The 26,848-nt window shown below is 38.5% G+C and overlaps 1 protein-coding gene and 1 pseudogene across 5 annotated transcripts in view; one reads left to right on the top strand and one right to left on the bottom strand.

The window, feature by feature from the left end:
• FOXP1 (forkhead box P1) overlaps positions 1-26,848 on the top strand; it is a 630,544-nt gene that overhangs the window by 278,372 nt on the left and 325,324 nt on the right. The window contains exon 1 of one of the 5 annotated variants that reach the window (XM_036031549.1): positions 22,711-22,868. The exons of the other annotated variants lie outside the window; for them this stretch is intronic. The gene's annotated coding sequence lies outside the window, so the exon portion shown is untranslated. Of the gene's footprint in view, positions 1-22,710; positions 22,869-26,848 lie in introns of those variants that run through there. 5 annotated transcript variants of the gene reach the window in all.
• LOC118501830 lies at positions 1,345-6,769 on the bottom strand (annotated as a pseudogene).

Raw genomic sequence — 26,848 nt, 5'->3', positions numbered from 1 at the left:
GTTTTATGGTTTTAGGCCTTATGTTTAAGTTCAATCAATTTTTAGTTATTTTTTGTGTATGGTTTAAGATAGCAGGCTATTTTCTTTCTTTTGTATGTGGCTGTCCAGTTCATTTAACACCACTTACTGAAGAGGTTATCCTTTCCTCATTTTATATTCTTGGGACTTTTGTCATAAATTAATTGACCATATATGTTTTTACTTATTTCTAGGCTATCTTTGCTGTTCCGTTGATCTAGGTACCTGTTTTTATGTCTGTACTATAGTGTTTTAATCACCATAGCTGTGTAATATAGTTTGAAATCAGGGAGTGTGATATCTGCAGTTTTGGCTATTTGGGGCCTTTTATGTTTCCATACAAATTTTAGGATTCTTTCTTTAATTTTGCTGAAAAATGCCCTTGGAATCTGGATAAAGATTACACTGAATCTGTATATTGTTTTGGGTGGTTTGGATGTTTTAACAATACTTTTTCAGTCCATGAACATGGAATATTCTTCCATTATTTCTGTCTTCCTGGAAAATTTATTCCTTAGGTACTTAATTCTTTTTGATGTAGCTGTGAGATTGTTTTCCTTAATTTTTCTTTCTGATAGTTCATTATGAGTATATAGAAATGCAACAGATTTTGGTGTATTGATTTGTATCCTGCAACTTCACTGAATGTCTTTGTTTTAACAGTTTTTGAATGGAGTCTTTCAGATTTTCTACATATAAAATCATGTCATTTGCAAATAGTGACAGTTTTGCTTTCCAATCTGGATGCATATTCTTTCTTTATCTTGCCTAATTGTTTTTGCTAGGACTTCAAATACTTTATTGAATAAAAGTGGTGAGTGGGCATTTTCGTTTTGTTCCTTACATTTTAGAGGAAAAACTTCCAGCTTTTCACTGCTTAGTATGCTCTTAGCTGTGGCCTTGTCTTGTCATATATGTGATCTTCATTATGTTGAGGTTTTAAACTGCATTTTCGGTATCTATTGAGATGATTCTGTGATTTTCATCCTTCGTGTTGTTACTGTGTTATAAGTTGTAGACTGATTTTTGGTATTAAACCATCACTACTTGGTAATCCTCAATAGTGGTGTATCATTCTTTTAATGTACTGTTGAATTTGGTTTGCTAGTATTTTGTTGAGGATTTTTGCATCTCTATTCACTAAGGATATTGGTGTATAATTTTATTTTATTTTGGCATACTTGTCTGCTTTTGGTGTCAGGATAATACTGGTCTCATCAAATAAGTTTGAAAGAGTATCCTCCTCTTTTGTTTTTGGAAGAGTTCGAGAAGTATTGAGAAGAATTCATCAATAAAGCTATTTGGTCCTGCACTTTTTTTGTTGAGAAGTTTTTGATTACTGATTTAATCTCCTTACAAGTAATAGATTCTGTTTAGATATTCTATTTCATCATGGTTCAGCCTTGGTAAACTCTGTTTCTAGAAATTCATTCATTTTTTTTCTCAGTTGTCCAGTTTGTTACCATATAATTGTTCAGAGTAGTCTCCTATGACCCTTTATGTTCCTGTGGTATCAGTTGTAACTTCTCTTTCATTGCTTATTTTATTTATTTGAGTTCCCTTTTTTTCTTGGTGAGTCTAGCTATAAATTTGTCAATTTTGTTTATCTTTCCAAAGAACCAGCTCTTAGTTTCATTGATATTTCCTGTTATCTTTCTAATCTCTTTTATTATTTCTGCCCTAATTTTTGCCTCTCTTCCTTCTACCAACTTTAGGGTCCTTTGTTCTTTTTCTAGTTCCTAGGTATAAAGTTAGGTTGTATATTTAAAATTTTCTTGTTTCTTAGCTAGGCATTGCTATGAACTTCCCTCTTCAAACTGCCTTTGCTGCATCCATAAATTTTTGTATGTTACATTTTCTTATTTGTCTCAAGACAGTTTTTATTTCTCTTTTGATTTCTTTTCTTACTCATTAGTTGTTTAGTAATATGTTGCTTAATCCCCACTTATTTGTGAATTTTTCAGTATTCTTTCTTTTTTCCTCCCAGAACACTGATTTTATTTCTATAGAGTTCTAACCACTTCAGTGGTAGGAGGAGTGGGAGAGAGGTTCCTTTTTCAACCTAAGGATGTCTGTAAAGTTGGTCTGTTGTGACAAACATACAGGTAGGTGGCATCATGGATTTGGTAAACTAACTACAATGCTTAGACTCTGCTAGAGCAACAAGGTGGGCATCAATCTCTGTGTCTGTAAGAATCCTGAGTTTAGGATTTTCAACTATAACTACTCCCAAGTTCTATTTCTGAAGGTTTGAAATCAGTTGACAGAACACTCCTCAGGCATATAATTGCAGTTTCCAATGTCTGTTCAAATGTCCAAATTTTTTCTGCATTTTTTCAAGAAAATTGGTTGACTAGGTTTAACTCCTGTTGCAGTGGCTTTAAACCCATAGTAGTAACCTGTAGGATCACACATGTGCACCTGAGGGCCAGTTCTACATCTCTACCAATTAAAATCATACAGTTACCAAGAGGCTTCATTTCAGTATTCTGTGTTTAGACCTGAAAAATACCAGCAGTTCTTTACATAGCATCTCTACAGGAATCTCAAAACCATACCTGTATTTCCAATTAGCTGCCTCATAGCATGCCCTCTGTACCTGGGATCTGCTGTCAGATGTCATTCCTGTCATGGAATGTGAAAACACAGCCAATGTTTTCAGTTGTCTTGAATAAGTGAGTCACTATGCTGGAACCCAGTAATTTGTCAGGGAGTTTCTTCTGTGTGACAATTACTGTACAGTCTTTCCCTTTGACAGATGCTTATGTAAGGCTACCTGGTTAATATACTTAAAAACATTCTACTTGGTAGAGCCAGACCTCAGTTGAAAAAATGGTAATATGGCTGTCACAACCAGCGCTGGAACCATGGGACAGGTTGATGCACCCACTAATTCAAGCGCGGTTTCTGGGCCCTGTAGTCCCAGTTTTCTTTATGTAATTAATTTCTAATTTTATACCATTGTGCTCTGAAAATATACTAAATATGATTTCAGTTTTTATAAATTTAGTTAGACTTATTGTATGGCCTATCTTATGATATATTTTGGAAAATGTTCTATGTACGCTTGAGATGAATGTGTATGTTGTTGCTTTTGAATAGAATAGTCTGTAAATATCTGTTAAGTTTTTCTGACCTTACATGTCATTTTAGGTCAATGTTTCCTTATTGAGTTTCTTTCTAGATGACCTATCCATTCATGTAAGTTGGGTATTAAAGTTCCATACTATTTTTGTAATGCTGCCTATTTCTCCTGTTAGGTCTGTTAATATTTGCTTTATATACTTTGGTGCTCCTGTTTTGGGTTCATCTTCTTTTTTGATTGACACTTTTATTATTATATAAAAATTTTATTCGACTCTTACTATAGTCTTTGTTTTATAGTTTATTTTTCTGATATAAGTACAGCTACTCTGGCTTTATCTTGGTTTCCATTTGCCTGGCATGTCTTTTTCCATCCCTTCACTTTCAGTCTTTGTGTGTCTCTATGTCTTAATTGAGTCTCTTGTAGGCAGCATATAGATGGGTTTTATTTTTCTTCCCATTCAGCCATTCTGTATTTTTTGGTAGGGGAATTTAATCCATTTACACTTAAAGTAATTATTGATAGTTATGTACTTATTCCCATTTTGTTCATTGTTTCCTGGTTCTTTTTATAATTACTGATCTCTGATACCCTCAGGCAGTCCTGTTTTGTGATATTTAATGGGTTCAGAGTTTGTGAAAGGAGATCTCAGTGTTTGACTGGATCATTTATTCCAACTGTTTCCAACCACAACCAAGCAGATTGATATAGTCACATACTTGCTGATTAGTAAGCCCTGTGCTGATGCTCAGGTGCTAGAAAGTCAGTTAGCCAGGGGTAAGGGTGTCAAGAACTGAACTGAGCCAATTTGGCCATCCTAAAACTGTCAGAATCTCTTGGCCAAAATAGTAGCAGTTAGCAGTAGACAGAGGTATACATTTTCTCCTCTCATACCCTCACTGCCCTGTGGCATATTGTATTTAATGCAAGTTTTATCCAGAATTCTGCCATATGGATAGAGATGTATTAGGAATCAAGACCAGAAAAGTCATACAGCTTGTTTCTTTGAGACCTGAAGTCTCTCTTTGCCACACTCACATACTGCAGCAGGTATCTCATATAAAATATTTACTCTGGGGAGCAAATAATATTGTTTCAATGGCAGAATTGGCCAACTTTCTAGATGAAAGGTATCAAGAGTTCTTTCATAGTAACAAATTAGATCTAGACCCCTGTGTAGTCCTCAAAGTACGAGGTTCTTAGGTTTTGACACATAATCTTTTCAGCTAATCGTGTATCTTGAATACTACTTATTTTACCAATAAACAATAATTTTAAACATCTCTAGTGCTAATGAATGTACCTTCTGATGTAGTTTTAAACAACAGTATTTAAGGCCATAACTTGTATGGCCTCCTTTTATGTATAAAAGGATGGAGGAAGGTCCTGAGAGAACATTTCTTATTCAGAAAAATTTTTCTGCATATTGGTAATAAAGGATAAGCATGCATGTGCAGCTGACTTTGAAAGAGCTAATTATAATTAACAAAAGAGTGAGAAATTAGAGGTACTTTGAGATTCAGATATAATTTGTCATCAGTAAACACTCATATATGCATACTTATATATCATAGAATTGAGCTACCCTTTACAAGAGATCATTTGGTCTATTTATAACTTTGAGAAATTGATTGGTGGTCAAATTTCATAACTTGTGGGTACATATTTAAGCATAGTTAATTCTGTTATAGGTGGCCAAAGGAAAAGGAAAAGGAAAACCATTGGCTTCTCAATTAGCAGCAGGGAGACCCCTTTCAATATAGTGAGTCAACCTCACTTCTCTCTTTGGAGTGACTGTCTCTGCATTAATTTTTCAAAGTCATCCCTCCACAAGCATTTCTGAAGGCATCCTTTGTTTTCTCATCTCTGGTTTTGTCTTGACCTGCTTTTATTCAATTTTATCTCCAACTTTGGGAGACAGTATGGGGTTGAGACATTGGCTTCTAGGATGGATAGTAGGATTCAAATCCATGCTATTCCATTTATTAGCTGTATGACTTGGACCTAATTACCATGCTGGATTTTACTTTTCTCCCTTGTTAAATGGGAATAAGAACTGTGTAGTGCTGTGCCTGGAACACTTAAAGTATTGCTATCTAATTATCCTTTCTCTTCCTAGTGCTGCTATTATCATCTCTTTCCACACCTGGAGGTTCCTCCAGATTTAGAATTCATTCAGACTCTCATATACTAAACAGCCTAATACAGCCCATCTTTCCCAATTTCTACAACCTTCTCCCTTCCCCCTAAGTACTAGTGAGGTTTAGGGATTTGCTTAAAACTTATCCTACTATTTACCACCTGAGGCATGCAACTAGTGGGCATGACAAGAAAGCCTTTCTTGTTTTTGTTGCATTTTAGTGAGACAGACTGGAATCATGTGCCCAAATACCTAGCTTCATACTCTCCCTTACTTCTTTCCATTCTTTAAAAATACATTCTCCCCTTTTGAAGAACTTTATAGGTTTTATGTCGGGCACTAGAACACTATCAACTCTGCCATTACAATCATTATGAAATACACTTGGAACACAGGTTGCTACCAGGCATTTTTGGGGGGCATCATGGGAGCTTTATCATAAATACTATGGGATTGTTGTTTTTCATCTGGTTTTCTTTTTATGCTTTTCACATGGATTTCTCAACCATTGGGTATGTACAGGACAACCCTTCTGCATGTAAACTCCTTTTCATTAACAGTGGTTCTCCTTCCACTGTGACAATGGTGTAAGGGTAATTGAGCAGCAGAAGATCATGTTACTACAGCATGATGGTTGACACACTGGCCTCTAGTATGGAATACTCCATGTGCACTGGTCTCCTCCTGCTAATGAGTGTCAGATGACTTAGCAGGCACTCCCTGTTAAAAAAGGTATAATGAAAAGAGAAGGATTGTTTTTCTTTTGAAAGCAAAAAATATAGTGATATTGCTGTCCAAAAAACTGTTTTTCTATTTTGAATTCACTGAAGGATATATGGCTGCTATTAACAGAATATAAATTCTCATGTTTTTATCTTTAAGTGTTAAAATCCACCTGACATTTTGGTACACAAAGAATTTATTTGTCAGGTGTTCTAGTCTCCATTCAAACCCCATACAAATGCATTTTGTAGGTTTCTTTATGGGCACTTTGTGGAATGGTAGCTATAACTCTGACTAGTGTTGCTGGTCAAACTTAACTTATAAACCAGAGGTCAGAACTCTGTCATAGGAACTTAAGAGGGCTTCTTTCTTGTTTTATGTTTTTCAGGCTTAAAAGCCACAGAAGGATAGCATACTTCAGGGCAGAACACATACTGGTAGCCTTAGCCTGTTGTGTTCGGTGTGCACACTTTAAAATTATTTGTGTTGGTTGCCAGCACTTAAATATAAAGAGATCACACCTAAAACAATTTCTGAGTTTTGAAAGAAAAGTACAACTAACCTGGGTTCACATTCCCATATGGCAGCTGGGGCCTGAAGCCAGACAGTGGCTATCCCCTTCAGCTGGTGCATGGAGTAGAGTTTGTCATTCCCCACTGGACTGCTTTACTCATTAATGTGGCTGGCCCCCTGTCCTGACAGGCATTGAGTTTGTAACTCCTTACCTTAGCATGGCAAGGAAAAAACATGGTAATTGTTTTACGAAGACTAAACAATATGTTGAGTATGTCTTTTTTTGGACAAAAAGAAATATGTGTGTATGTATATTGGAATCTGTGTATAATTTAAGAAATGTATATGTATAATCTGAGGAATATATATTCCTGGAATATAAATAAATACAATTTTATATAAATTAGTGTGTAGGTAAGTGCTAAAAGTTATTATAAACTTATGTGACTTTCTGTTCTTTAGACTACAATGTGTCATAGAATGTTCCACACTGGAGGGATCTGTGGCAGTACCTTGTTTTAGTTCAACTCTTCCCCTTGACTGGTATGACATTGAAGCCCAGACCCAGAGTCAGATGATTTGTTAAAGTCCATACAGGCAATCAAGTCCATACAGGCAATCAGTGATACTGCTGGGACAGGATGTCTGTGGCCTGTTTGTGCTGCCAGGCTGATGGGGTCACTGGTGTGCAGTGTGAAATAGTTGAGGAGGGAGCCGAACTTTAAAAGTGCGTGTCTTTTCAGTACTCTGATAGGTTGCAGTTTAAAGGAAAATATTTTACTCTGTAGAGATTCCTCGAGCACTCATTTGTGCTCACTCTCTCACTTGATTCCTCAGCAGGATCTAGGCAAATCTTGTCTCTGGCTCCTGGACCTTCTACCAGATGCTCTGTGGAGTGTAGCCCTGCCTCTAACACTGAGCTGTTGCCACTGTCCTCCGCATTGGTTATTATTGCCATGGGACAGAGTTTTCATACTGTATTCTGTTGTTTTTCTTCCCTGATTACTCATATTCATTTTTAGTTGTATTAATTATATCTTAGAAATGTCTACCAAAATCAGCATTTCCTCTTCATCCCCCCATTCCTGTTTTAGGTGAGGTCACCATCACCTCTTGTAGGACAACTGCAGTAGACTTTCTTGTACTTCTTTATTCCAGCTTAACCACAATTCCAGTTCCTTGTCATCTTCATTGGTTTTCATCCCTGTGCACTTAAGTCACCTTAGGGTTTTAACACTTACTGAGGTCCAGGTTCCAAGTCCAGAGATGGATTTAATTCCATTAGGGCAAGGCACCAGCATTTCCAGAAGCTTTGTAGAGTTCTCATGTGCACCTCCAGAGTTGACAGCCACTGCATGGTTAGTTTTCTATCAAACACTTCTGATGCCGCTATACTACTTCATTACTATATTCTGAATTAAGTCCTCACTTCTTCTTTGGCTTGTGAGGCCTTTCTTGTCTTCTCACCACTCCTCCAGGCTCATTTCTGGCCACTGCTTCCTGGTGCAAAGAATTGCTTGCATACCCTCCTGGGACTCACAATGCCTCTTGATTATTCCATGCCTTTGCACATGTGGTCCACACTACCGGTCTCCCACTTTCTGTTGTCTATTCTACCTGGTTCCCCCTTTCTACTCCATGAAAACAAAACAAAACTTATTCATCATCACTTAAATTGCATGATATTTTAATGTTCACCTGCATACTTGACTACCTTGCCTCTCTAGATCAGAGCTGCTCAGTAAAACTTTCTGCAGTAATAAAATATTTTACCCTGTCCAACAAGTTAGCCTATGTGTAGCTAGTTGCCAGGTGTGGCTCTTGAGCACTAGAATTGTGTCCACTAAGGAACTAGGTTTTTAGTTTTTACTCAATTTTACTTAAAGTAGTGACATGTGATTTAGTTAAAATATCCCTAACGACTACTATTTTGGATACCACAGAACTTGACTATGAGCTTCTGAGGGAAGGACCAAGCTTGATTATTCTTTACCTTCCACATGGCACAATGTGGGCTTCACTAACATTATTTGCTAAACATCTGAATGGATAACATAGAAACTGTATAAAAATAGCTCTCTTTTCTGGTTCACACATCTTTCCACACACAGAGTTGAAAGTCCTACCTTGGATCAGAACATATGATCACATTTGACTCTCCTCACCCCGTTTTATAGATGAAGAAATTATTGAGGATCTGAGAAGTTAAATGACTCAGCCAAGTCATAATTACAAAAAAAGAAAATTTGATTTCATCCACCCATTATCATTAATTACATTATAAACAACACACATATTTTTAGTTCTGTGTTTCTGAAAATATGAAACCCAGAAAGAATATTCTATGGCCTTGTCATGTCACATTTCCAGAGGTTGGTTTTTATTCTTTGGTCACTTAAGTTACATCATTTATTGAGTCTGGGGCTGATATTGGCTGGTACCAAGTTTCTTGTTGTAACACCATTACCAAATATACCAAAGATGGGAGGTCACAAGTGTGACACATGACAGCTCTTTGTTTTCAACTGTTTTGGAGGCTGGCTACAAAGTTGAAGATGCTGGAAGTGGGACACATGATGAGATTATTAAAGCTGAAGTTTAGCAGACCACAGGGCCAGGAAAGGGAGTGGCATTAAGGTTCATCTGAGACCTTAATATAAAATTGCCTTATAACTTGAAAGCTTTTTTTCATATGCAGTTTAAATTAGGGTACTGTTAGAAGTGAGGGGGGGATAATTGCATTTTTGGTGGATAGTGAATCTCAATTCTTATTTATAAGAAGTCTATTTGATTAAATCCTTATAGCTTCCTTGCTCATTCTGTTTTCTTTTCTCTGTATTATGAACAATAAGGTGATTTTACTTCAAGGGAACATAAGATGTTCTTCTTCAAATTATATCTCACTCATTCACATTAATATCAACCATGATAACATTTTTTTATATCTTCAGAGTTGTGAACAAATACTATGCAGATGTGGTCAGTCTGCTTACTTCACCTTGCGAAATGATTTTGGTGGCAAGAGGAACTAAGATTATTTACTAATGGTTGGGGTGGGTGAGAGTGGTAGGGGAAAATGGAGACAGTTGTACTTGAACAACAATAAAAAAAGAGAGAAAATTTTTTAAAGATTATTTACTGAGAAGAGTTGGTTTTATGAAGGAACCAAAGAATTGTTGTCATTAACTTTATTACAATCCATCCACTTCATTTATTCAGGAAGATGTATTAATCTTACACCTGAAACTAATATATTGTATGTCAATTATGTCTCAATTGAACTAGCGATTAGAGCATTACAATAAAATTGAATCATTGCTATAGTAGGATGAACACTATATGCCAGTGGAACAAATAACAGAACATAGATCTCAAGAGAGATTAGAGAAAGGTTCTAGAAGAACATGGTGTTTGTGCCTGAGATATGTGGGGTAGGTAATTTCTCTAGGAGAAGATGGGGCAGAGTGATGGGTGGTGGAAGGCTGGCTCTTTGTGAAGGCTTGGAGGTGAGTGTGTGGAGTGTACAGTCACTGTCTGTTGATGGAAGAATGGAAGTGAGGGAACAGGCAGTGGTGAATATCAGAAAGAGCCCTCTGAGTACCTTTGGACATTTCAACTTGGCTTTCTGGGTCTTCAGAAGCTAAAAATGTTCTAAGCGGAGGTGGGACCTGTGTCTGGGAAAGAGTGGCATTAAGCTTTCACATCAATTTGAGATGCATTCAGTATCAAAAATATTAACATGTGGTGAGGAAGCTATCCAGAAATTCAGTAAACTTAGTAAACTTATGTTTTGCAAGATGAGTTTGTCTTCTGTGTGGGCATGTTTGAGGAGAGCAAAGGCAGGAAAGAGCTTTGAGGAGGCCATGACAGGAGTTCATGCAAGGATGTCATGTGGGCTAGTGAGTCTCGACAGGGATGCAGAAAAGACAATGGAGCTGGCATGGTTGTTGGCTGTGGTGGAGAAGCTGCCGAATTTGCCTCATCTACTGGTGGACAGTGTAACATCACTGAGGGGAGAGCATGTGGGGAGAAGCAGGTGGAGGAAAGGTCTTGGTGACAATGGAGAGCCAGAGTCCCAGGTGGAACCCTGCAGAGGAGAAGACAGCATCACCTTCCTGAGTGCAGCCAATGGACCAAATCAGGAGAGACTGAATACTGAGTGACCTTGGCAGTAGAGGTTCAGTGGGTGGTAGGACTGAGGAGGTGTGAGAGGTGAAGAAGGCAGGTCAAGAGTATAGGCAACTCTTTCCAGAACTTTGTGAAAGGAACATGGAACTAAGACAAATGTGCTTGTTTTGTTTAATAATAGAGATCTGAAAGTCTCACCAGCATCTTTTACTTAAACCTTACTGAAAATTTTTGCAGAGTTTGTTAGATACCTTTCTAACAGCAAGGTGGAGGCTTTTTGGATGTAAAAAAAAAAAACAGGCAAGAGGAAGCAGCAGGTTGGATTGTATGGGTCAGAAAGTTGTAAGGGAAAGAGCCCCAAACAAAAACAATCACCTCGTCATGATGGTCTGGTTACTTTTTATGTAAATCAAATCAGCTCCACACCACTAAAAAAGCTGAGGTCATTGTGAATGTAAAGCATGCAGTGGTTATTGGAAATAAACGTGCTTGACAAAGATTTTCCATCAAAATATGAAGGTGAGGTAGTAGTGCCCAAGTGCTCTGGTGGCTTCCAGACCCTTCACTTCCACGCAGTACCTTGGTCCCAGGACAAATGTAAGCAGTGCAGGCCCTGGAAGTGCCTCTGCCCTCTTGTTGGGTTCAGTGTAATTCTGTCCTTTTTATGAAAGACCTCTCACTCTTGAATTTGTATGTGCTTTCCTAATGGAACACATCTTTATGCTTGGTAATGAAGTTAATTTCTGGTGCCTTTTGTTGTCTTAAGAAGTGAGAAGTGGGGAGGGAATACAGCCTCTCTGTTTTACCTGATGAGGCTTTTACTACTTGACATCCTCCACCTTAGTTTATCTTTAATTTATCTCTAACTGGAACCATTTTGTCCATTAGCTCCATTCTAATTACCTCTCCAAGTGGTCAGATTTACAGGCAACACAGGACAGAGAAAAGCAAAAAATTTGCCTGCTTCTCCTGACATTCAACAGCAGCCTACGTCTAAATAGTGGGAAAGTTTATTTGCTTTTTCTGAGGATGTGCTAAGTGATTTTGCAGTTTCAGTGGTGCGGCCTTCTAGCACTTAGGACTGCATTTATTAAATAAATTTGTTCTACTCAAGTGTTAAGTGTGTATTATGAAACCTCAAAGCCAATTTTGGTGATTGCAATGTGCAAATATTTTTGAAATTATGTAATTAAATAGGACTTGGCCTGCAAGGTCCACCAAAGTAATTTATTAATTGAATAGTCTGATTTAATTGTATGTTATTTTCATTTATTCTTGGAAGTGCCTGCATCTCTTGCAGAGAAAGGAGCCTCTCGTGTGCCTGTCACTGGAGGTGCAGAGGTCTCTTAAAAAAATCTTTAGCACCCAATTAAATACTAAGCAGGAAGAGTAGACTTGTTCCTTCTCTCCCCAAAACTCTGTTTTCATGTCTGAGTCTTATGATTTTAATGGTGAAAGAAAAAAAAATCTTGCTGGGTAGAATTATTTGTAATTCACTCTTATCACTACAGTATTTAAAATGAATCACTCTTTTCTTTAATTGTGCCAGTGTACACAGTTATATAAAGTCTGTGCATGGAAAGAGAAGCCCCTTTAAATCAATGAGAGCTACATCAAGCTATGGCTAAAGCCATGCCGTATCTGTTTCCTTGAAATGTCATTTTAAAGGTATTGTGGTTTCAGAGCAGCAGCTGTGACTGAAAAGTATGTAAACTAAGCTGTTCTTGCTCATATCATTTTTATATTCTTATGTCAGACCAGAAGGCTGCTTTAAATTCATTTTTCATTGTGTATTAGTTCTAGAGCCTGGCTTTTTTCCTTCCTTGGGAACATACATTTTTGGGGATGTGTGATATTCAAGCTTATAAGAAAATAACAATTGTAGGGGGAAAAGGTACCAAAGTAGTTTTTTATCTGGATATTATATTTGGGAGAAGAGTAATTTAAAAAGTTAACTCTCACAAAGTAGAAGTTGGGGGCTCGGCATCTGTGTTTTAGGAAATGAAATAATTTAGGCATACTGTATTAAGTCACGTGAAAGGCAGTAACTTTTAGAAACCCAAATTGCTTTCCCAAAAGGAAAATATTTTTTGTTGCTATTAAATATAGTTTATATTGCTACTTTAGAACGGTTTTTGTTCCAGTGGGGCCATTTACTTAAATTCTTAGTTAATATTTCTATATAGAAACGTCTTTGTCTCCAGAGCTTGCCTTTGCAAATTCCCATTTAATATGCGGTTGTGGATAAGTATTTATTCATACCATGTGGTACCCCACACCTGATCAAGTGACGGCATGGCGTCATGTCAGCCAGCAAAATTTTTGAGTGACTTTTGAATAATAGTGGCATAGAAGGGATGGAGGATGGAGGAAACGATAATAATGGGAAACTTTTTTCCTTCCCTATATATTTCAGCATGTATAATGCCTCAGCTTTGCTGTGGAAATTTGAAACATTAGATAGAGAAATATTCCTTTTCCTAAAGAGTTGTAAAAGAGCAGAAAGCAGGAGCTCTTAGAAATTTCCATGGTAAATATAATTTGATTACATGTGTTGGTAATTTCCCTCTGAGCTCAGGATTTCACTTTAAGAGTTGGTTCATAATGATGTATTTCTTTCCAACTTTTGAAAACAAAGGTGACCCGTGGAATTTGCCCCAAGATTCCACTGATTTGCCTCATAGGCATAGCCTACATATAGATGCTCCAAATGAGGGAAGTGACTTGACGTGGAAGGTGGGCCCCTCAGGGGTTGTTATTCTGCTTGTCACAACTCTCTTGTCTTTGTATCCCAGGCTGTGGCTTCTACCAGGGCATAACCTGGCCCAATGGTGTTTGCATTATAGCCTTGGAAAGCAACCTCTCAAAGCATCTGGGGTAATGTCCATTATAGCTAATGGGTACAGCACAGGCATCAGCCATCCAGGATGGACACTGGGCATAGCACTGGAGCAGGGCACTGGGCAATCCTGCTTTGCCTTTGAGGATTCTTGGAAGTTCAGGGTAGTAGCCAAGCCTGTACTCAGATAGCTTGGGGGCAAAGGCATTTTCCAGCCAGTACTCAAGTATGTCAGTCAGCATTTTAACAACTCAACTGGGTGACTGCTGTGTCCGAGTGCCACTCCTTATCCCCACTAGGAGACTGAGGTTTGCAGGAGGGAAGGAGCTTACCAAATCCTAGCTGATAGTGGTGGCTCTAGGAATAGAGACACTCTCCTACCTTCCAGGGAAATGTTCTCTCCAGTCACTTTTCTCTGTTTTAAACTAAGGTGTAGAAATATCTCCTTGTCCACTTACTTCAAACCAGAGTTTATTAAAAGGATTTTCTTAAAAATAAAACTGAGAGGAAAAAAAAAAAAAAAACAAGATGCCTGAAATACTGATGTGGTTGACTCTAGAGCAGAAAGGTAGTTTATTTGGATTCTAGCATCAGATGATACGATTGATGTTCCCAGCCACCACATTTTCTAATCACTGCTTTACCACATTTATTGGGAGTCAGAAGCTCTTGTCCCTGCTTTTATCCACACCCACTGCGTGGCCTCTCACACCACTGATCCACTCCCCAGGAGGCAGTGGCTGGACTAGACCCCCTCAGAGGTACCTTTCAGCTCTAAAATATGTGTTCTTCTCTCTCATCTGAGATGTTTCCAATCTAAGCCTTACTTTTTCCACTTAAAAGTCTAGATCATTTGCCCTGGCCAGTGTGGCTGAGTTGGTTAGAGCATCATTCTGTCAATTGGAAGGTCTAGGGTTTGATTCTCAGTCAGGCCACATACCTGGGTTGTGGATTTGGTGCCTGGTTGGGTGCGTACTAGAGGTCACCAATCAAAGCTTCTCTCTGGCACTGATGTTTTTCACCCTCACTCTTTCCCTCTCTTCCCCCCATCTTTCTCTCAAAAAGAAAAACCAATCAGCATGTCCTTGGGTTAAAAACAAGTTTGGGTCACATAGGTGGTACAGTAGAAATCTGAATTTTGGTCATGAAGACACAATAATTCTCACTTGATCCCCAGTGTGTTTCTTGAAGGACATCTTTGTCTTTTGTCATTGTTAAAACTTGGTCAAGGAATTTTTGCTAATATAAGTCTACCATTTCCTATTCTGAATGAGGTTTGCATTTTCCTATTATTATGGTGATTATTATTATTTCTGTCACTGAGAAAGCTACAGCTATGACTAGGTGGTAGTTCTTCTCCCCACCCCATAAAAAGCTCATAAAAGATTGTATGGCATGGAAAGTGCCATAGCAGTTAAATAGAAGCCTGGTTCATATAAAGAGACTTGTTTCTATATGGAAAATATGAGCCTTTTTTCTTACATGGACCAGGTGTGGATTAGTTCACTGAACCTTTCACCCAGCCATATTCCTGCTTGTAATTCTTCTGAGGTGTAGTTCAGCCAAGTCAAAGAAACATGTTATTAAAGGTGAGCTGAAAGCCACTAAAAAAAAATAAACAAGCTGTTTAAGATCCTAAATCAGTAACAGAATCTAAATGCGCAGACTTGAAACGTGCAAGGAAATATGTCTGACTACCATGGGGTTCCAGGCCGGATGCTCCTCTTGCCTTTTTTGAACATTTCTCCAAAGTCCTTTTTGGTCATGGGTGGATCAAGCAGCTGACACTAAGTTTGAGTTGTAGCTCTTTTGTATTGTAGCTAATGACTTTCCCTCCCCTGAGATATGGGAGGTGAGATCCTAATCTTAAACCTAGGATTCTCCAGCTAACACTGAGGGAAAAATCAGTATTTTGATTTTTTTTGTACTATGTTCATAAGAAGTTTGAAGTCTGATGTGCGGTTCCTTTCTTTAAACCTGTAGCATGGCGCTTGACTAGATAGTAGTAACAACTATGGACGTGGCAGGAATAAAGTTTAAGAAGCTTTACTTTTATGTAAGTTCCAGTATCCCTGGTTATAACAATGGTGCTGTCATTTCTTTCTTTAAAACAAATATATTTATTTATTTATTTATTTATTTATTTTAGAGAGGGAAGGGAGGGAGAAAGAGAGAGAGGGAGAAACATCAATGTGCGGTTGCTAGGGGCTGTGGCCTGTAACCCAGGCATGTACCATGGCTGGGAATTGAACCTGTGATACTTTGGTTCGCAGCCCGCACTCAATCCACTGAGTTACGCCAGCCAGGGCTTTGGTGCTGTCATTTCTTTAGCACTCACCATGTGTCAGGAGTTTTTCTAAGCACTTTTTTTGAAATAATGCATTTATTCCTCAAAAGCACATTTTGGACTATTAAACTCACTTTATGGATGTGCATACTGGGGACAGAGAATGTAAGTAACTTGCTGAAGTTCCCAAGCCTAGTAGGAGCAGAGCCGAGTTTTGTAATCAGGCATTTGATTCTATGCTTGTAGTATATGAACTATCCTAAACTAAACTATACTGTGCAGTACTATGTGATATAATATTTAGTTTTAATTTGGAGGAGCTGAAGAAAGCATTAAGAAATGAAGATATTAGCCCTGGCTGGCATAGCTCAGTGGATTGAGTGTAGGCTGCAAACCAAAGTGTTGCAGGTTCGATTCCCAGTCAGGGTACATGCCTGGGTTGCAGGCCATGACCCCCAGCAGCTGCACATTGATGTTTCTCTCTCTCTCTCTCTCTCTCTTTCTCCCTCCCTTCCCTCTCTAAAAATGAAATAAATAAAACCTTAAAAAAAAAAGAAACGAAGATATTCATCCTGTACACCCTCAGCCTTGCCTCCTTATCCCCATCTTCCCCATTTAAAAACACTTTTCTGTTTTGGTTGTTTTTACATTGTAGCCCGTTCCAGCTAAGCACTGGGTGTCAATCATTCACATCCTGTTACACTGCTTCTTCCTTGATTAGCTTAAGCTTTCATTGTGATTGTGGAGAGGCCTTTTTCACTTTTAAAGTAATTACAAAAAGCAAAAACAAAGGAGGGAGGTATTTCCAGGGTAGGTTGTCCTGGGCTACCCTTCCTTGGGTAACTGGTTCCTTCCAAGGGGACCTGGAAACTCCAGTTGTCTGCCATTCAGAAATTTACACTTTGCTGAAGAGAATTGCCCCCACCCCAAGCTTCACACTGGCTGCTTTCCATGACAGAAAAGGGAGGAGTTCAGGCACAGTTTCATCTAGGGAACTTTTGAGTAACTTTGTTCCTTGTAGACCATATACTAAGCTTATCTAAGTCACCTGCCATTTCAACCATTCTTGTCTTAGGAAATTTAACCTGCTGAATTGGGGAGGTGGTATCATCTTCGAACTGCCAAGCCAGGCTTCTGCTAGATAGCCCTCCTCCTTTGTCATGTTCCTGGGCTTTCAGTAGAGTTTTGTTGTCATGATGATTAGAGGTTCTGTAGCATCATATTAGCATAGTATCAGAAACCTGTCTCGCCAAGGAGCTGAGAAGGTGGGTTCCACCTCTTTCTAAATTACAGTGGTGTTTTTAGTGGGAAGAATGGAGGGGTGAGCTTTGGGAAAGCCTAGAGATGGGTCAGAGTTGGGTGTAGAAGGGAGCTGGGCTTTTCAAATGGCAGGGAATTCAGGAAGAGGCATGGGAAAGAAAATGGGGTGAAAAGGTGTCAGGAAAAGTTACATCATCATTTGTCTTTTCTCTGGTGGCCAAAAGGTAAGTTTCTACTTTCAGGTCACTTGCAACCACTGTGGGCTCATAGCTGCCAAGTTTTGCAGTTTAAGGACTAATAAAGTTGGGATGTGGTGAATACTGGGAGACTGTTATTTTTAGGGAAGGACTGTCAAGAGGTCTGCCTAACTTCGCTGACTATGTGAATTTGTTTCATTCTCAACTGTCTTTCTTCCTGGGTCAGTGTGCCCAGAGTGAAATTTAACATGGGGCTACCTGGAGTCTCTTCTCTGTGTATCTGGAGGGTTAGCCAGTGCACTTGTTTGTAGTGGGACTAGAGGAGCTAGAATGAGATTCATGCTGGTTAGTGTTACTCTTTCCATATATATTTATTGAACAACTACCATGTGTAGCTACTGTTCTGTACAGGGTAGAGCATGCAAAGCAGATGAAGTTCTTGCCTTCATTGAGTTTATATTCTGATATCTTGTCCCAAACCAAACTGCATATAGTCAAATTAATATGACTTGTCTCATCTGTTGCCTAAACTTTCCCAGAAAAATCAACAAAATCAGTTTAGCTTTAGATTGGAGCAGCCAGGAGCCAGATGTGGCCACAGGAAGAATATCTCAGAACTGTCATCTGGCTCCAGCTGTACTAACCTAGGCCTGGGAGGCAGCCATATGCTGTGTTTGCCAACTGGTGACCAGACAGTAGTGCTGGCTTAAACAATTAGCAGATCCCTAACCCAAGGTTTGGATTCGCTGTGTATGTTCCAGGGTTACCACGGTTGTCTAGACCAGAAGCCTCTCTGGTCCTGGGCAGAAACACCTGGAAGGAAACAAAAAATCAGCCCCTTGAGAATCTAGGCAAGTCCTTCTTATCCTGGAACATGGAGAGGGATGCTGGGGAGGTGGGAAACCATTAACGGCAAGAAAGCAGAAGTATACAAGACATGTGTCATCACCCCTCTTCCTCACCAACTGCCAGGCAAACCTGAATTCCCAGTGAGGGCGCGTGCCTGACACAGGGCACCCGCCTCTCACAAGCTCCTTCAGAAAAGCAGAGTACAGAGGCCTGTTGTATCCAGACTGATTTCCATTAAAAGCCTCAATTCCCATCTTTGAAAGCAATTGTATACCTACAGACATATCTCTCTGCCTCTCCAAATAAGTATATAAATAAGTGAAATGCCTACCTGCTTGTAGAAGATTCTTTATAAACTACAGAGTTTCTGGTTTAATGTAGCAGGCAGTCTCTGCTAGCATGTGGGAAAATAATGATTTTGCTCATCCATTGTCCAGCAAGCTCTTGACACCACAGTAGTTGCTCACTAAATATTCATGGAATGAGCCAAGGAAGGAAAAATTCCCGTGAGCATGCTGACTTTCAAGGAGAGTGATTAAAAATGAGTGCAGTTATTTTGAGTAGTAAGTGGGGGAAACAATGCACAATTGAGAGCAAAAACGGAGTAAAGATTTAAGTGAAATACTGTTAGGATTCTTTACTTAAATGTCCACTTCTAGTGCCTGGCTGTAACAACACACAGAACACTAGAGATGAAGGTTTCAAAGGGATTTCGTCTTGAACCTAAACAGATATCCATGTGGGGACATCTTATCACAGTGAAACCCTTAGAGATTTTTCAGAGTAGTCCCACTCTGAGTAAGTAACAGCAACAACAAAATTGTTGAAGTGGAGAAAAAAGTTAAGATACCAGTTTATGTGTAAAAAATCAGCTTTTGCATTCTAAGTGTGTTCATTGTGTCCATTTGCTGTGCAGCAGACATAAGTTCTGTGGCATTGGTGTGGGTTGGCCAGGGGGTGGGATAAAGAGGAGGCAGTGACACTGTCTGAGGACAGCCAGATGGCTGCAGCACACATCTTTTGTGTTCTGTTTGCTTCTTAAAGCAGTTGCAGAATTTTGCCCTTGGCGATATTTTCTTCATGCTTGTATGTTCTGCTACGAATTTACTTTTGTCAGAGTACTTTGAAAGAAAAGCCTTGCTCTAAAAAAAATTTTGTACTTAAGTTATAAATTTGTGAAATCAACAGTATGTTCATAAAAGTATTTTAAAATGTTAAGTATGTTAGTAAACGGCAGCAGGATCAGCTTTTCTTAGCACAGCAATTTTGACCATATTTTACGTCAGTTCACAGAAAGATTTTTGCAATATTATGAATGTGGAATTGATGATGGATGGATGGATGCATAGAGATAGATAGAATAGATTCATTGTTATTCCAATATAATGAAGCTTATCTGATGAGATATTTTAACTTTTTCTATTACTTACAGCAGGTTCTCATGTTGTGGTTTCCCTTATTTGTGTTTTATCATCATGTCTGATTTGGTGATATTTAAGTTAAGTGAGAGTGCTTTTGGGTAGGTTGGTGGGTTTCACCTCTGGGTTTGGTTGGTACTTATTTGAACTGCTTCTCACACCACCATTGAAATTTATATTTATTTCCTACTAAGAGCAAATTATATTTTCTGATCATCATGGCAAGGGATATTTAAGATGTTCTAACTGCTTATGAGGGATATTTTATCACTGAGTGCTTTTAATAAGAAGTTGCTTTGGAGCCATTTTATTTTTCCTGTTGATGGAATGTTTCAGAATAATTTAATGTCCTTTTCACAGTCCTAGTTTCTCTCTGTCTCTTGCTCTTGCTCTAGCTCAAACAAGAGAAGAGCACAACTGTAAGGTCCTTGGGCAATGGTTTATTCTCCTGCTGTGCACAGATTTCCAGTTCTCATTGGAACCTGCAGTCCCTGATGAGAAAACAGGAAGCTTACAGCCCTAACCTTATTGAGCTTTCTGCAGGTTTAGTCACAAGTCTGAGGCAACTCCTTCCAATAATGTAGTCATTGTGCGCATCATCTCTGATCAGCTCTTGAAATGTTTTAGTAAGTCTATCTCACAACATTATACGAAGATAATCAGCAGACTTAGAAGGTCCCCATCTGGACTGTAGAGTTCTTTTACTGAAAGATGTTTTGCCTTTTTGAGATAGCTCTCACGTTTCATCATCTGTTCTGCTGAAATGAAGTGCATATGAAAAGTCAGTGACTCTGAATCCATCTGTTGTTATTATTTTCCACTGATAATTGGCTTGAACAATAAAATGTCTGTGTCTACAGCCTTTGAAACTGTACACCCTGTTTATTTTTTGGAGGTCTCACTGCAACAACTCCCTCTTCATGCTCTCAAGTTTACAGTGAGTGGTACTTGTATGAGGATGCATCTCTGACTGTGTGCATCAGCATGTGTCACTCAGTGTCTAAAGGTTGCATATGGATTTTTGTCACAGTCCTTGTGTCTGTGTTGTTTGCTGCAGCATCCAGCACTCTTGTAGCAAGGAGCTTATCTGGACCACAATGCTTGGATGCCTTACCTAGATTGTCATCTATTTCAATGTCTTCATTGAAATATTAATTTAGAGTATAGTATCTAATTCCATAGGTATTAGATACTACCTATAATTAGATACTACTTGGTATATTAGGTTGCATTCAAGTTTGCACGATGCAGAGCATTAATACTGGATTCCACTAACAGCACTTCCATTAGCTTGCTCAACCAGTGTGAGATATAGATGAGCAAGGAAGCATAACTACCCACCAGATCTGCCAAAACAGTTATTAGAAGCTCCATTGGAATAGAGAGAAGCTCTTTCACAGTAATCTGCTGATTAAATTTGGTTCTATGGTTTATTTGCATCAAGGTTAGATCACTATCATCTATGAAAGTGGGTTATCTAACACCTTATTTGGAAGGTCATTTCCAGACAACATAGTGAACAGAATAGGTATCCTTAGTTTCTGTGGGAACCCCTCTTGAGAACTTGTGTTTTATTCTTTGGGACTTTAAGAATCTTTTAATTTTGTTTCTCTTCTTGTTATGCCACAATATATGTTTGAAATGGGCTTTTTTGTTTGTTTGTAGTTTTTTAACTTTCAGTAATATTCTTTTGCTTTTGTGGCAGATTGATACAGCCAGAAAACAGTGTTGTATTAATACAATAAAACTTGATTTTGTACTAGAAAGCCACCTTATTTCCCCTGAATAACAGCAGAATCATACATGCTCTGAGGCTCTGGAGGATCCTACTCTTTTTAACCCAAGCAATAGTGTAGACACACACTATGGAAGCTCAGTGTTGGATTTGCCCCCAAAGGACTGTATGGCATCAGATGGAACCCTTTGAACATAGCCTTATTTATGTTTCAAATGAAATCATTCAAACTACCGAAAGTCATTAAAATACCGTATTTTTCGGACTATAAGATGCACCCCCCCAAAAATTTGGGAGGAATAATCGTTGTTAATGCTGCTTATGAGTTCTGTTTACATTTACATTGGTGAAAAAATATTCTGTTATTTATGTTATTAAATATTTTACCACATTTTTGCTTCAATTTTTTTCCCTATTTTCCTCCTCTAAAACCTAACTGTGTTTTATGGCTCAAAAAAATACCGGTAAGTATGTTACTAGGACCAACATGTAGCCAGAACACATTGTAGAGGGTTAGGGTGAGTGTGCTGACTACATACACTGAGAAAAGGTAGTAGTGAATTACGAGTACCTGCATGTGTTTCCTTGTGCTTAAATTTCTTAGTTCTAAGGATAGATTATGTTGAGATATGGCATATTTTCTGCTGAAATGGAGACTGTTGACTGTAATTATGTTATTTAATTGAAATTATAAGTGGTTAAGCCGCTCAGTTAAAAGCATGTTTTCTAATATATGGGTAAAATGAGTGGTTATGGGTTGATGACACTTGAAAGGCAGACATTTGGGATGTAGTTTTGAACAACTCAAATTATTTTCTTTAAATAATCAGTGAAGTAAGGAGTTTAAATGGCATTTTTTGCTTTATTCTCTTTAATTAGATATGTGTGCAGTTATAAATGTTAGTATATATACACGTGTATATGCATGTACATAAATGTGTCTGTATGTCTACTTTATGTATGTACACTTTTATGCATATATAAAATAGATCTTTCTATAGTTATACATATATAAAATAGATCTTTCTACAGACTCACAGGGATGAGTTTATAATGTGTTAAAGCAGAGAAACGACAGTTATACATTTGACTGAAATTGTTGTTGAAAAATGTGATTGTTTAAAACTGTCACTGAACATCAGAGATCCCAGTGCAGCTCCAGTAAAAGGCCCCGGTATGCGTATGCCCAGTTTTTTTTGGAGTAGCTGCAGATACAACAGTAGCACCATATCCCCCCTCTGCTCCTTTCCCTAGGAGTCAATTCTTAACTACTAACGAATGCAATTCATTTTAATTGTTATTATAGCAACATAACACTTAACTGTCTCCCGTTTAGCCCTTGTCCCCTGGAACAGGCAGTGTCTCCTGTCCCGGAGAGGACAGGTAGAAGGCACAGTGGGAGTCTGATTGAGCCAGTTATTCATTTGCTGAGTGTTTGTGTTTATGCAAAGGGGCCTCTTCCTGCATATTGAATCTAGAGTAAAGCAGTGGCTTTTGTTGTGTTTAGCCCACATACCTCCAGTCCTGCCTCACTCTGCCGCCAGCCCAGCCTAGGAGCCCTGAAAACCCACAGCTTCTAAGCGCCTGGAATTTCTCCCTTACAAACTCTCAACTTTCTTCCCTTGTGTGAAAATTCCCTCTGGGGCCCCAAAGCTTTCTTTCCTCACCATGAACCGGTAAGTGTGTGTGGGAAGCCAAGGCTGATACTTCTGTTTCGTTTTAAAATGTTAAGAGTCTACTCTGCTGCTCTTCTGGGTGCCTCCTGTCAGTGGTCCCACGGGTTCCTCAGTTGTCACTTGCTGGCTCCTTGAAATTGACAAGTACAGGTGCCTTTAGGAGATGTGACTGAGTTCTGGACTGGCAGGGAGGGGCTCCCAGGAACTTGGAGGGTGGAGAAAAAGAAAAAAGAAAGAGAACGGCTTTATTATTCTTTGTCCTAACAAATCCTGTTTTGTAACTACCCTGGAGATAATGCTGTCATTGTGTGCTAAAAGGCATCAAGCAGTGTGCAAGAGTGAACTGTAAGGAAGCAGGGCAACTCTGCCACTGGATTGTCCACACCCGGCTGCTCCTCCTGGCAGGGCAGGTCTGTGCTGGGTAGCAAGTGTTTTCTTCAGTGCAAATGGAACCGACTCTTCATTGGTATTAATAGCACACTGGAGATATTGGCCCTGAAGCTGAGAGAGGCGGTCTGGAGGGAAGGAAATCTGATCTTGCTTTGGGCGGGGTGGTCACGGGGATCTTGGCCCAATGGTCGAGGAGACGTCCATCCAGGCTCAGCCAGCTAATGGCATCCTGGTTTCACTGTTTCTTCTAGGAATTTAAATCTTGAGCTGTTTGTTTTCTGGGTCTTCGGGGTTTTTTTTGTTTTTTTTTTGTTTTTTTTTTTCTTTGTTTCTGTGCTTCTTTTAGGAATCACCATATCCAGGGGCTAATCCAGTGTTTTTAAAAACCAAATATTTGAAAAAAGACTTAGAAATTGATGAACAGTGCACTTAATCATGTGGCGCTATGAAGGTGGAATTCTGCTTTTTTAAAAGAGTGTTATAATTTTGAAAATAAATTACCACAATTAAGAAAGACAAGCCGTGCAAGGAAGCTGTATCCTCTGCAAAGATATTTCAGGGGCTAGGAATTGAGTCCAGAGTCTAAAAGAAGGAATTTTTTTTTACCAGTTAAGTGATGCCTCAGTTTGAGTTACTCTTTTCAACAGAAGAGTGTGCTGTTCCTCCACAGGTTGGAAACTGTAAGAATTTAAATAAAATTTTCTCAACCTTATTAAAATATGTAGGGACTTGGGTCTTCTTGGGTACAAATCAGTTTAGAGACTTAGAAGCACTTTATTAACAGTGAGGCTGCTGAGGTTTTTAATAATAAAATTATAAATACCCTATCTAATTGTAACTATATGACTTTTATACTTGGTTTTGAAGGGGAAAAATACTTTTTTGTGAGGAAAAGTAACTCCGTCAGAGCACCTTCTGTGATTAGCGCTATTGTATTCTTAAATTTTGATTGATAGAGATAATAGTTTTCATTTAAAAATACAGACAGGTACTTTAACTTTCCATGACAATAGCTATTTGCATTTCTTTTATCTTTTTGTTTAACATCTGTGGGGGTTGGGATGGATTTGATTATTAACTCTTATTGCACACTAAAGGTAAATTTAAAACAAAGGCTTTGTTAGTGCTTCAAAGAGAAAACAGCAAATATTGTTTTTAGGTTTCAACATTTAAAGGCTGTTAAAGGATACTATAAAATATTTTCACGTGGCCATGCCCAGGGTTTTATATTGTGTAAGGTAGGAGGGTGTTTTTTTCTGAATGAAGTGTGGGCCATTGTGGACTTGTGGGGGGCCGCAAGCCTGAGGAATTCCCTGGTGATCCTCCCTGGGACTGCCTGTACCACATGGCTTACTTTATTTTTAGGATTTTATATTCTCACTAGATGGACCCCAAAGCTAGGTCCTATGATTCAGTGAGGGTCCCAGAAGGGGAGGAGAAAGGAAGTCAGATATTCTTGCAGCAGTGGGAGAGGGCCTTGGGGAATGATGGGTCCAAAGTGGTAGATTTCCTTGTTAGCAACAAATTGGAAACTGTCATAACTATAAACCAGCAAGCCAGTGGGGTCTACAGGGGCCTCTGGTCCCAGAGGCCAGACCTGCATGGTTTCCTTTCCATTTTTTTTCTTTCCAGTCTCCTTTCTTCTTTCTCCTTTTTGCCCTGTTTTGCTCTCCAGTTTCTTCCTTTTTTTTGTAAACCTGACTCAAAATGTAGCCTATTTCAAAGTTTTTAGAAGCAGAGCAAAAACACTTTGAGGTTGATTTCTGAGTGAATTTTCTTGAGTGCAGAAAATGAAGTGACCCTTGTATTATAATTTCAGTTTGTCCAATTTTTGTTGATATGCTTCTTTTTTCCAAGAAATCTTTGATAAACAATACATAAAAACCCACGAGTTAAGATTCACTAAAGAGACAGCAGTCTCTTGGAAACTGGCCCATTAAGATCTGTTTTCTCTAATGAAGATTATGTCATTTGATTGGAGTATTTGGAACTATGGGAAGTTTGAACCGTGTTTCTAGACTTCAGGAGAAGGGACTCTCCAGCATGAGAGTAACCACTATACTGCCACCTCTTCCTGGGCCAGGAGGTGGCTATGACCATCCCTACATCCCCAGTGACATGACACACAGTGGGTTCTCCAACATTCGTTGGACTGAGGTGATGACATATGTTGGCCATCCTTCAGTCACTTGTGTACAGTTGTGTAAAATGAAATATAATGCAGAAATTTTGATGTAGAAATCATTTCCTTGAGCTTCCATGAAGGAGAGGGAGGGGAATACATTTAATGGGAAAATAAAGTATATATTGTTCATTTGCCCTCTTGTGAGATGAAATCACACCTCCACATTTACCTGTAACTTGGTTCCATGTTGGCCATACTATTAGCGCTATGTACTATTTATCACAGAGATTAAATTAGAGACCCGTATGCTTGTAGAAAGTGTGACACTGAAGCACTGTAGTAACCTGAGAGACTTAAAGAGTCCAGTTCCTAATTGTGGGAGGAGTTAGGAAGGTAGAGGAGTTGGAAGGCACATTAACTTTCCTAACCTAGGGGACCGGACCACAGCTCTGCATTGATGTTTAGGTCAGGGTCCTTATGGTCATCAAATAGCTTCAGGTCAGTAACACCATCGCAAACAATAGTGAAGGGGCCACACACTGAACAAGTCTTGTGTTCACAGAATCTTAAGTGTAGGGAATAGCATAAAGGAAAATAAGTAATTTCTATTAACCATGCCCCTGGTTCACTTTTAAAACCTAAACCAACATGAAACTTATGAAATATAGGAAAAGAAAAAAAATGCAATTCATATGCTGACAGAATTGTTTTAAGAAGACAAGTGGGCTAGAGGTGAATATTTTTCTTTCTTTTTTATTTGTTTTTTTTTTATCTTAAAAGCTTCACATAATCATTTAGTTTGAATTTTAGCAATCATACTGGCAGTAAGCATTCAGGTAAATATTTGGTAGATTTGATAAGAAAAACAATTGTTTAAAAAACAGCAAAAACAGTTTTGGAAGCAGCAGTGTTATACTTTGGGGAAAATGAAATGTAGATTTTTCTCCTGGTTGTTGATTTTTGATTGTTCTGCACCCTAATTGTCTTGTCTAGTATATTGACTCATTTCACTTAATTTAGCATGATGGTAAACAGCTGTTGAACTATTAATCTTTTCTCAGCAAAGCTAGAAAAAATATCTTTTCAAATAATTTATTTTTAGAGAGAGGAGAAGGTGGGGAGGAAGAGAGGAAGAGAAATATTGATATGTGAGAGAAATATCTATTGGTTGCCTCTCATATGCATGCCCCAACCAGGGACAAAACCCAGGCATGTGTCCTGATAGGGAATTGAACCAGTGACCCTTTGCTTTGTGGTACAGCGTCCAACCAACTGAGCCATACTGGTCAAGGCTAGAAAAATTAGATTAGATTACTTTTAGATTACTTTGCTAATATATACTAAACACTAAAATCAACAAAAAAATAAGTTAATAAGTGGTCAAATATGTGTACATATTAAAATTTATGAAACTTCAAAATGGAAGAAAAGATGGTTTGAATACCACTGCCAGTTTTTATATGTA

Source organism: Phyllostomus discolor, chromosome 7 (assembly GCF_004126475.2).
Source record: "Phyllostomus discolor isolate MPI-MPIP mPhyDis1 chromosome 7, mPhyDis1.pri.v3, whole genome shotgun sequence".
Lineage (NCBI taxonomy): Eukaryota > Metazoa > Chordata > Mammalia > Chiroptera > Phyllostomidae > Phyllostomus > Phyllostomus discolor.
The sequence above is the reverse complement of the archived record's forward strand: the minus strand, read 5'-3'. Positions and strand labels throughout refer to the sequence as shown.